Source organism: Bidens hawaiensis, unplaced genomic scaffold (assembly GCF_021521415.1).
Source record: "Bidens hawaiensis isolate Kalapana, Puna unplaced genomic scaffold, B.hawaiensis_p1.1 tig00034283_1, whole genome shotgun sequence".
In the NCBI taxonomy this organism is placed as follows: Eukaryota; Viridiplantae; Streptophyta; class Magnoliopsida; order Asterales; family Asteraceae; genus Bidens; species Bidens hawaiensis.
The window spans coordinates 149,576-162,220 of NW_027495932.1; the positions used below are offsets into that span (position 1 = coordinate 149,576).

General features: G+C 36.4%; 1 pseudogene; it reads right to left on the bottom strand.

Moving 5' to 3' along the window:
- Positions 1-4,153: 4,153 nt before the first annotated feature.
- LOC143586049 (NDR1/HIN1-like protein 1 pseudogene) lies at positions 4,154-4,938 on the bottom strand (annotated as a pseudogene).
- Between the last annotated feature and the right edge of the window lie 7,707 nt (positions 4,939-12,645).

The following is a 12,645-nucleotide window of genomic DNA, read 5'->3' on the forward strand; positions in this document are numbered from 1 at the left end:
TCACAGGGGAAGACTCATGTACATTTTAATTTTAACATGAGAACGTAGGAAATAATATCAATTTATAAAAAAATGAGAACATAAGAAACAATAACTACAATACCAATATACATAAACAATGATTTGTAGTAACAAAGAAAAAAACCTAAAAATTTCAATAAAAGAATCAAAATCAAGAACAAAATAATAACAGCATATACCAACAAATACTTATAACAGCAAAAGAAAAAATTTAATAATAACAACAAAGTGTAAATCAGCAAATACTTATAACGTCTCATACTCGAAAATTAGCAAATATAAACAAAAAATAACAGCAAACACCTATAAAAATAAACCTAATAATAACAACAAATTCGTTCTCACCGTTTTCATGTTAAGAATAAAATGTATTTAATCATGTTTCCGAAATCACAATACTGAAAGAAATTATGTAAGTTAACTAGTGGAAGGATAGTTGATCAAAAGACCTTAAAACTATATCCATATGTTTAAAGGTGAATATTCTATTGAAAGTTGGGTAAAAGTATAGTTTTGAGTACTCATTTTCTGCAAGACCTCATTAAACTTTTATATGCCATGATCCATTACCACCAACTAAACAAGACTAAGTACCAACAATGTGACTAATCTTAATTATTGGAAAGTTGTGATGTTTGCCTGACATCAAATATTGGCCAATTATTTGCTTGATGAAAGAAATATACTTTAAAAAAAGTTGTTTTCTTCTTTTAAGATAACATATGCTATAATCATTCACACTTTAATTATTGGTTAGGCCTTGGAAAAGATTTGTGAAAACAAGTAGATTAATGTTTTATCTTATTATATTATATACTAATATTCTATTATAAGAGGTGTCACAATCGCATTTCTCATTGAAGAGAACACGATGCCGTTTCTTTTTTGTTCATATTACCGTATAAAGTAGAACACGAGAAGATGGGCATTGAATTCATAACTTTCTTGATGTCTGTTGATGATACATGGTGTCTTTTCTTGATGAAAGAAAAACTTACAACTTTTCTATCAACTAAAAGTGTAGAATAGCATACATATACGTATTTTATATGAGGTATTGATGTAATAAGCCGAGGCAATCGTATCTATATATGATATGATACAAATGTGTATTATAAATTTTATCTATCTCACACGCTTATGTGTTAGTTTTATAAACGAAAACCATCAAACAATAATCACTTTTTAAACTTTGAAATCTCTTTCAACTAATGATTAACATTAACATCGATCACCAATTAGGCTATTAATTATAGGCAATCTACAACACTTTATACATGCATATTTCTAATACTCATATCTTTAGATGTACACATTACATACCTTAACTAAATATTAGTAAAAACTAGAATATTGGTTTTAGGGGGACGAAGTCGTGCCAGCTCTCCCCAATTCCCTAGCCAGCTAAAAAAGCACTAAAATCGTACAAAAATCGTCAAAATCCTTGGGAGAAAGTGAGGATTATTCCCTACTTCGCTCGCAAAAAAAGAAAAAAAGAAAAAAACTTCCCAAATCGAGTGTCGGTATTCCCTGTCGGGGCTGGCTCTTTAAAGGAGTCCTCCGACTCCCACCCCCATCTTCTCTTGTGTAGACGAAAAAGATTTTCTTTATTAATAGAATATATATAATAACAATTGTAATTTGTGAATTATAATTTATAACTTCATTAATGACACATGTTAGTCATAAGATGCTAGAGTTCTTTTTTATCTATACAGAAAGTAAGATGTTACGTAAAAGTGTTATGTAAAAATTTATTTTGTAACATCATTAAACTTATCTCAAGTCCTAGTTAAGACCACCCGTAGTGGCAACGTTGCCATCAACGTTGAGGACAAAACGCGGGGGTACACCGGCCCCCCTGCGTTATGGGAGTTGGCACACAAATCAAAAAAAAATAGCCATTGGGTGGGTTTGGAGCCGTTGGCAATTTAAAAAAAAGAATATATTAATTATATTTATTCTATATAAACAAACCAAACTCATTTTTTTTAACACACTCCTTCCACTTCTATACCAATTTATATCTTTTACACAAATATTTATACCATCATGTTTCCAAACAACAACCAAAATATTCTCGGTTTCGGTCAATATGCCCGTCAACCCAACCAAAATCCACAACCGAACCAATCTACCGCCCCGACGCCAACCGTACCCGTCCCGCAAATATATGACCCGCAAATGGTCGCGTACATTGCATATCTACAAAACGGTATGCCAAATGCGGTGCCCGGTTTCCAAAACCCGACGGCGAACATTTTTGCGGGTTCGGGTTCCCAACCCGAGTTCGAGTTCGTGCCGGAGACACAACCCGTCCCGGAGAACGTAGGCGGTTCGAGCCAACGCGGACATTCGAAAAAACACGCAAAGAACCCCGCCGGCGAACCTCGGGTTAAAAAGACGGTGATCCAGTGGAGTACCGACGAGTGCGTACTATGTGCTCGTGCTTGATGCCAGATATCGGAAGATGCCAAATGCGGTAGGTTTTTAAAATGCATATATATTTTTTTAAATTTCTTATAACAAACATTAAACTTGTAATGTTTTGGCACAAAATTATAAAGAGGTTTCACAACCTTGGCGTGGACTCGCGTCTAAAAAAAGATTCGTTACTGTCGAAATGGGGCGACATAAACACCAAATGCATGTCTTTCCATACGGTTTTCTCTCGGATGAATCGAACTAGGAGTAGCGGTGTCTCGGACGCGGAAGTCATGGAAAAAGCGTTGGTTGAGTTTCAACATAAGGTCGGCGGAACCTTCAACTACTTTGGCATTTGGAAAGACCTATTGAGGCATCACCCAAAATGGGGCTTGGTGTTGGATGCCGAAGCCGAAGCCGACGGTGGCCCGAGTAAAAAAAAGTCTAAAACATCGTCTTCGGTTGATCCAGACACGCCCCGTTCCGACGCTCGAAACTTCAACTTAAGCGATAATGACCCCGTGAATACTACCGAGATGCCTCGGCCGGGGGTAGAAGAACCAAAGGCAAAGGAAATGGGAAAGAGGCCGCTTCGTCTTCGGCAACGGGTTCGAATCTCGAATTGGAAAGCCAATTCAAAATAATGAACTCTCGACTCCAAGATTTACACGAACTTGGAACCCAACGACTTCAAGTAAATTTGGACGCCGTCGACCTACTTCGAAGGAATGAGATGGACAAAGACATCGAGGTTTTATCAAACGAGTTATCCGAAGACGACCCGATAGTCCAATCTCTATAAGCTCGACGAGCGAAAATTTTAGAAAAATATAAATGAGTTTTAGTTTTATTAGTATTATTTATGTTTTTTTTTAATTTGATGTATTTTTTTTAATTTAGTTTAATGTATTTTTTATTTGGAAGTTTAATGTAATTTTTAATTTTATGTTAATTTATTTAAATGATTTAGTATTTAAAAAAACAAATAAAATTAATAATGACTGGGCGCCACGTGGCGCATAATGCCTGGATGTGGAGAGTTATGACTACAGCCTGTTTTTGTACAAAACCATAACTCTGACTGGACGCCACGTGGCGCATAATCCCTGTTAGTGGAGCTTTATGACTACACATGGTCTAAGTGACAAAAAAGCAAGTCGCGCAATAAACGTTTTTTTTTTTCATATGATAAGGACATGACAGTACCATTTTTTGTGACTATCAAATTATTTACAGAAACAAAAAAATACGTCCTTAAATATCAAACTTCAATATGTACCACTAATGCCAAAATTTTATATTTAAAGGCGTGAAACCATGAGAACGTTGTTTGTGTAAATCTAATACCTAATCAAACACCATCACATGGGAGTGTCCATGATTTAATGATTTGTATCTAATCGAACCAAACCTAACGTAACAAACCATCAACCTTATTTCTGATATTTTAATTAAATTCTAGTTTTAGATAATAAATATAATAATTACCTCAATTTCCTAAATTATTGAGTCCACTAAAATGAAAAGATTTCCTATCTTTATCAATAAAAAAGTAATATTAAATATTAATGTAATATAAAAATTATTGAAAATGAAACTAGAAAGATTCATTGTATATCAGGAAAAATATATATATGTCACATTTATAATTCACACCCACTTTTTTCCTTACTTTATTATCCATCAACCAAAATTAAAGATTTACAAATTCCTCCACGTATGCTTCCAATAATATCATATAAAGTAAAACAAGTGTGAAAAGAAAATATTACTTAACGACGTCGTTAACATGATCAACACCTTCATGATCTTCACACGTTTACACTGCATCTTTGGGACAGCTGATACTTGATTCCGGCACCGACAACAATCCCGGGTATCGCCGAGTTCTGTTTATTATTCCCAAACGGAATATACGCGGGGCACGTGACATGAATATGATACCTTCCTGAAATAAACCTACCAACTCTCCATCTAACACGTCCATTCAATTTAATAATGATGTTAATCGAGCCAGTGGACTGGTCCTGACTTAACGAGGCCCCGTTATACGGGGCCACAGGAACATTGGTCCCAAACACAAAGGGGGACCATATGTTGGTATCCTTATGGCCTTGGTAGACAGGCTGGATACCAGTAAAGTATGTGATTTGTTGGTTATGGTACGTTGCGAAAACATTGAGTTTATCGTAGTAGATGCCTATACGAGAATTAGGGTTGTGGGATGAGACAGTGACTTGGAAGTTGGATGACAAGAGGATAGGGGCTGAAACATTGAAGTTGTAGATGGTGGCATCTTGGAGGGTGAATTTGGGCTTTTTGGGTTGGAGGATGGCCCATGTTATTAGGAAGGTTAGGAGGACGACGAAGGCGAGGATGAGGAAACCGGCGAAGAGTTTTCGGGCGAATTGGCCCTTTTTGTGTTTGTGGTGGGTACACTCCTTGACGGACATGGTGGTGGGTGGTGGTGGTGGACTAATTATCACTAGGATTGATTAAAGGAAGTGTGGACAGCAATGTGTATTGCTAGAGAAGTGTAGAAAGATCAAGTGGAGGGCACCTTTGATTTTAAGGACTTGGGTGTGTTGTAAAAGGTTGTACATTACATGTTGATGATGTGATGTGTGTCATATATTCCTTTTGGATTTTTACATTTTTGTTTTTAAAGTTGTTGGTACCAATTATTTTACATTTCACTATACTTTTGAGTAGTACTTTGTTAATGCTTGTGAATTTAGATGATATTTTTTTATAGAACATCTCATGTATTAGTTGGAAATAAGAACTTTTTAATATCTAGTTTGTATACGTATAATCGATTAAAAGTTGAAATTTAACAATCCATGCTAACAGTATTATTAATAACACTAACAACTCAAGTGTTGTCAGAAACAATTCATTATTACAAAACGGTACTTTTATTTTTGTGTTTAAAACAATTTACAAAATTCTGGCTTTAATAAAAATTACTTGGAAGTCTAGTTATAGATAAGCTAAGTTACTTCTGTTTTCATTTTATAATAAAAGTAGAAGTTACTTACGTGTGGCAATGATATACTATTAAAAGTCAATTTCTTTGTAAGGGCGGGGTTGGAATCAGGCAAGGGTGTTTACGTTATGGTTTTCGCGGTTTTTAAGTCAAACCCTTAGTAATGGTTTTTTATTTCTGTAAACCAGCCAAAACCAAATTGTAGATCTCTTAAACCGAATGGTTTGGTTCCGGCTTGGTTTTACGGTTTCGGCTCGTTGGGCTTCTATACAAGATGCACAAAATAAGTTATTTAAACAAAATAACTAACAATAGTTAGATACATAAAGAAACATAATCACTTTCATTTAGTCTTGGGAAGCAAAATTTATGGGCGCAAACAGTTTATAAAGATTACATAGCATGGGCATAAGAGATTTACGATACATGTAATTTCAAAAATACAGTGAAGAAGTTTACTTTCTGTATGAGAATTGAAAAAGAAAAAATAGTTTAATTTATTTTTAATTACTGTAACTTAGAGTAAAAACAACTTAAAATTTTAATCATCTCTATGTAAATAATATTTCAAACTTTAATATAATAAATTCTTAGGTCCAGCCCGGTTTTATACGGATGGTTTTCGGTATAAACTGTAAACCAAACCGTTCACTACGGTTTTAAAAATACTAAAAACCGACCGAAAGTTAAGTAAAACAACCTGACCGTGAAACCAAACCAATAACCGGTTTGGACAGTTTAATGGTTTGAAACCGAACCATGAACACCCTAGAAGCAGGTAAACCCTCGCGGGTACCGCATGTGTTGCGGGAATACCACCGTCGCCCCCAAGTTTTTACCGTCGGGAACAAACCAAGGGTTCTACTACCCGAAGAGACAAACAAAAATATAGCCGTTCCAAAGGCTATATTCCCCATAGATGCCTTTTTCTATTCTAATTTTTAATTTTTCCAATAAATACTTTATATTCTTTCAATTCTTTTCATACACTCTCTACAATTCTACAATCACAAACCCATCATTATTTACTGACACGAACACAACACTTCTACTGTATGGACTTGAAAACGTTCACGAACTCACACGAAGGTTTGAATGGTCCAATGTAAGAAATAGTTCTTAACTGCAAACATGTATAGATAAAAAAATATATATAATTGGTCTTGTGTTTTTTTTAATGCTCGTATGTTTCTGTTTTTTTTAGTTTGAATTATGTACTATTTATTTTTAATGAAACTTTATAATTTTTTTTGTGTTTAAGTTTATATTACTAGAACTTTTAGTTAATAAATAAAAAGATTTAAGGTGATTGAAAGAAGTCACAATCTTTTAAAGTAATTGAAGAGGTAGGTCCACGCAAAGCCCAGTTGGACCCGCAAGACTCACCTTGAAGAGGTACGTCTGCGCAAAGACCAGCTGGATCCGCAGGACCCACCATGCTCAGAGAGATGAAGACCTTACACGCAGTAAGCCAGCTGTCCCCGCAGGAAAGCCTCCCTTGGTACAGTACTCTGCCTGTTCCAGCAGCTGTGGGTACAAGCCAAGAAGGAAGGCTACCCGCACTAACAGTAAGGCTACACGCATAAGGCACTAACTCTTATATAATTCAGCAATGTCACCTAGGGCGGGAATATTCCCGCCCAAAAGAGCCAGTCCGTACGCTTTTAGAAGATCTTTTGTACTATACCTACCAAGGTATAGACAAAATAGACAAGATCTGACAAAAGCAACCCATGAACTAATCACAGGGTGACAGCTCACTGACAATAGTACGAGGAGGAGCACGCTCCAGTACAAAATGTCACTATCAGCCGCTGCCTACCCACCAACTCCCATCGTGGCACGAACGTAGCCCATAGTTGGTGGAAAAAGGAATATTATATACAGCTGGCCGTACCTGCTTGGAAACCTACCTTCGGCTATAAATACTCCAACACCTTGGAACGGTATCATCATCTTCTCTCTAGCTAGTTCTCTCTATATACACTTATATTCAGAGCAACCTAGTCTGATTCTCACGCTGGAGGGGGTCACAAGGAGGAACCCCCCCCCTTCTCAGTGACGAGCTTACGGTGTCTGTTTTGCAGGTTGAGAAGAATAACCATCTTTGCCGGACTTAACCCTCGTGGGAAACATCTACTTGACCCTAAGATTATCCTTAATTTGCCGGGGTCACTTAGTGTTTCTTCAGTACTCCAAAGTAGTTTAGGGTAAAACTAAGATAACTGTCCAAGATTATTAGGGTCTTTAACCGGTTTAAAATGTTTGGAATGCACTCACACCATCCTAGTTAGAGATGGCCAAAAAAACCGGTTGGGGAACCGGTTTACCGGTTTAAACCGGAAACCGGTTTTTACGAAAACCGGTTTTTTAAAAACCGGTTTGACCGGTTTAGAAACCGCCGGTTCGTCTTTCGGTTACAAGTTCTAGATCCAAAACCGGTTAACGAACCGGTTAATGGAAAAACCGGTTTTTTTTATTAACCGGTTATGGAAAAACCGGTTAACCGGTTTATAAAAAAACCGGTTTATAACGGCTATATGACCGTTTTTTTTGTTTTTGGACCGTTTTTTTTTTACCAGTTTACCCCCACAAACATCTATATATAGTTTAGGTTGGGTATTGGTTAGATCACACTCGATTATACAACTCCAAACGCTCTAAACGTTTATTTCATACGCGATTATTTTGTTATCTCACGCTCAATTATACCACATTACCACTCCATACGCTCTTATTTCGTAGTCGTTTATTTCATACTCGAGTATACCACTCTTATTTCGTAGTCGATTATCATGGCCTCCCAAAGTGCTGCTTCATCCGTCAACATGGGTGCCTCGAACACGGGAGAAACGGTCGTTCGGGTCATCCCCACGAAACGAAACCATGATGTTTGGCAACATTTCGACCTATGCGAAATGTCTAACGGTAGCCAAAAAGCTCGATGCAAACATTGTTTGAAGTTTTATGGCAAAGATGCAAACTCCACTTTAAAAGCGCATGTACAAAGGCCCTTTTGCAAGGCCTTGAAGGACGAATCGGGAAGTAGTTCGCAGCCGGAGATGACGAATCAAGGAGCGGTGTTTACGTACGACGTTGAAGCGGTACGTCAACAGTTTTCAAACTTTGTGATTCAACAAACACTTCCTTTCAACCACTTCGACAACCCTCAATTCACGGAGATGATGCAAAACTATGTTCAACCACGCTACCAACACGTAAGTCGTTCGACCCTTATAAGAGATTGTCTTAAAGCATGGAAAAACGCTAAATCCGAACTAATTTCATACTTTTCAAACTTACAAACTGGTGTAAACTTAACAACGGATGTGTGGTCGGTACCTCATGGTTCGCCCGACTCATACATTTGTGTGACGGCTCATTGGGTTGACCCCGAGTCGTGGCAAATGATGAAACGAACCGTTGCGTTTCAATTGTTTGATTACCCGCACACGGGTAGAAATATTTTTCAAATCTTGGATAAAGTCATTCGACAATACAAGATTGAACATAAAATCTTTTCAATTTCGTTTGATAAAGCGTCCAACAATACGGCCGCGGTTGGCCATTTAAAATTAAAGTATAAACCTATTTGTGATGGAGCGTTTTTTCATAGCCGATGCATTGCACATATTATCAACTTGGCCGTGCAAGATGGGTTAAACGTGATCGAAACGCAAAGAAACAATTTTAAAAGAATGTTACGAGATGTTTTTAGCAACAATAAAACATTTTCAAGATACAAAAAATTTTGTGTAGAAGCTAATTGTCAATGGTTGGGGCCAAATTGGGATTGTCCAACAAGATGGAACTCGACTTGTAATATGTTTGAGAAAGCCATCCAACAAAAAGAATCATTAATTGCGTTTCATCAAATTTTGTCAAGTAGGGGTAAATGTGCACCGTACGATCCTAGAAACTGGTTATTGATTGAGATCGTTACGGAGGTCCTTCAAATTTTTAAATCTTGCACAACTAGTTTATCCGGGGTTTACTATCCAACAAGCCCCATTGCTTTACCAAAAATTGCTGTCATGTGCACAAAGTTGAGTGAACTTCATTGTAGGGGTGCACCTTATTTTGATATGGGTGTAAAAATGAAAGAAAAATTTAGAAAATATTTTCAAGAACTACCCGCTGTTTTGACATGTGCTGCTGCGTTAAACCCTTGCATCAATGTTGGTGGTGTTGAAGCTTTAATAGAAAAAATTTGTGATGAGCTAGGGTTAAACGACGATCAAAACCCCTATTATAGCCAAACTTTAAAGAATGCTTTCAACACCACCTTGTCAAACATGTATGATGTCTACCTTACAAAATACGGGTCGTCTTCCCAAATTCATGACTCGTTAAGAGCTGTTGCCCAATCCCAATCCCAAACCGACCTTGAAATGGGGATGTACTACATGATTTGGGAAGACGCCGGTAAACGTCAAAAGGTAAACACCCCAAGCAGTGAACTTGGAAGGTATGGTGGTACCAACTTTGTGAAACACATGACTCCGGATGAATTTAGAAGTCTTGATTTGCTGGCTTGGTGGAGAGGTAAGGAGGATGAGTTTCCTATCCTCGCCGCCATGGCCAAAGATTTACTAACGGTCCAAGCTTCCACGGTAGCTTCGGAGTCTGCTTTTTCTGTTTCTGGCAGGGTTATATCGATTAGGAGGACTCGACTCACTGCACCAGCTATAGAGATGTCGATTTGCTACAAGGATTACTTGGACTCTTTAGATAGGGCACAACATCAACGCTCACTCGATGGAGAAATGGAGTATGAAGCGGGCTTGTATGAAGACGAGGTCAATGAAGGACACACTCAACCAATTACCGATGAAGAAGCCGCGTACGACGATTACCTAAGAAATAGCTCGGGATCGGGTAGCGAAGAAAATTAGTTAAAGAAACAGCAAACATGGAGGCAAATCATGAGTAAGAAACAGCAAGTTGTTCATGTAATCGTGTCTAAGCATTCTTTTTCCTAATATGTGCTCTTATTTACTTGTTGATTTGGATTTTTCTAATTTAGTTAAAGAAACAGCAAACATGGAGGCAAATCATGAACAAACTGCGATTGGGAACAACAGGAGCATCTGCTAGTTCACGATTTAATGTTTGTATTTTTGAGTTAAATCATGAACAACAGTTCTTGGCAGAGATTTCTTCAGTGTTAATGATTTAATGTTTGTATTTTTGAGTTACGAATATGCGATAACGATTTAATGTTTGTATTTTTAATGTAAAAACTATAAATGAAAGTTATGTGTTTTTAATCTTTGGTTTGTTGAAAACACATTCACCAACACACACTCATACTCATATTCCAAGCAAAGAACCCTAACAACGAAAGCAAAGAATGGCTTCGGTCAGTCCGTTTTGCCTTGTAGTTACCGGTTTGTTTATACTGTGAAAAAATAATGGTCTTCATTAAGTACAAAATATAAAAAACAAATATTCGTATTTGAAACCGCGAAATTTAAAAAAAATAAAAATAAAAAAAACCGGTTAATAAAAAAAAACCGGTTAATAAAAAAACCGGTTTATTAACCGGTTCTAACCGGTTTCTAAACCGGTCCTAACCGGTTAGACCGGTTAGGGTTTTGACAGCAAAAAACCGGTTATTAACCGGTCCGGTTATTAACCGAACCGGTTTTTTCCGGGCCAAAAAAAACCGGTCCGGTTAATAACCGAACCGGTAACCGGACCGGTTTAAAAAAACCGGTCCGGTTAATAACCGAACCGGTTTTTTTAAAAAAACCGGTTTGTGCACCTCTAATCCTAGTCTTAACAAAATTTTGATTTCAGAGATTTTAGAAGGTTACTTTGTGTACTAGCCGGTAGCCAATCAGTAAATACTATATTAATATTATATTAAAGTCTTTGTTCAATCTGGGCCAGTTGGCTTGAAAAAAAACCGGTTCGATTAATAACCAACCGGTTTTTTTAAAAAAACCGGTTTGTGCACCTCTAATCCTAACCGAACCGGTTTTTTTAAAAAAACCGGTTTGTCCACCTCTAATCCTAGTCTTAACAAAATTTTGATTTCAGAGATTTTAGAAGGTTACTTTGTGTACTAGCCGGTAGCCAATCAGTAAATACTATATTAATATTATATTAAAGTCTTTGTTCAATCTGGGCCAGTTGGCTTGAAGTGTGTGCCTTTGAATTTCTGACTTCTGTCACAAATCTTTGTACTCCTCTATTATTAGAGGAAAATAAAAAAAAACCTTTGACGCTATATATATGTATGTTTTTAATAACATTTATTTATTATTATTCTTTTGATATTTATTTATTTTTAACTACAAGGAGGAGAAGAGTCTAGAGGCTAAGGTGAAGTCGTTTCTTGAAAAAAATTGTATAAATTATAGTTAGGATGATTGGTGTATGTTTAAATGTTTAATTTTGTTTCTTCATCTTTGTTTTTATATCCTCCAAGCTTCTTGCTAAATCATTTTTTCTTTTTTTTTATTATAGAATAAACAATCATAATCGTCCATTAGGTTTTTGAATTTCTTCATAATTTCATCGAATCACTTCACATTTTGGTTGGATTGTTTAATTTTATATATGAAAGAATGGAGGGATTTAAATATCAGTTAAACTTGCAATTCATTTACGAACCGAACATATTAATAATAAAATTGACACTAGGCCAAGTGTAGTGGGCGAGAAATAGGGGTGAAATGGGGCGCGAACACTGCCCCTCTGGGCGACAAAAGGGGCGAAAAAGGGGTGGGCGAGGAATATTTGTCACCCATGCATGCTTTGTTTTTATTAGTATTTAAATGATATGTGATATATATATATGATTGATTTCTTTTGAGAACCGTCTTAAGTTTTAAGAACTCGAAATAACTCAACGTAATAATTTTTTTTTTGTATTGTTTTTACACATGCGTAATACGTAAGTGTGAGTGATGACCGTCGTTTGAGTCAATCAAAAACCTAATTAAACTATCTAGATAGGATAAGTAAGGAATCGTATCCACCAGGAATATGTGGTCAATGTGATTCGTGTAAACAACTTTCTAATTTTATTAAGTAACAGATTTAGTGCTGATCACACAAGCAATGATTTGAATTTAGAGTTAAACAAGCAAATGAGTAAACAAACAAGTTTCAATCAAATAATAAAAACAAATCACACCCGTGACTTCAGGTAAGCAACTTACATTAATCTCATGCAACATAACAGATTAATCATTAACGGT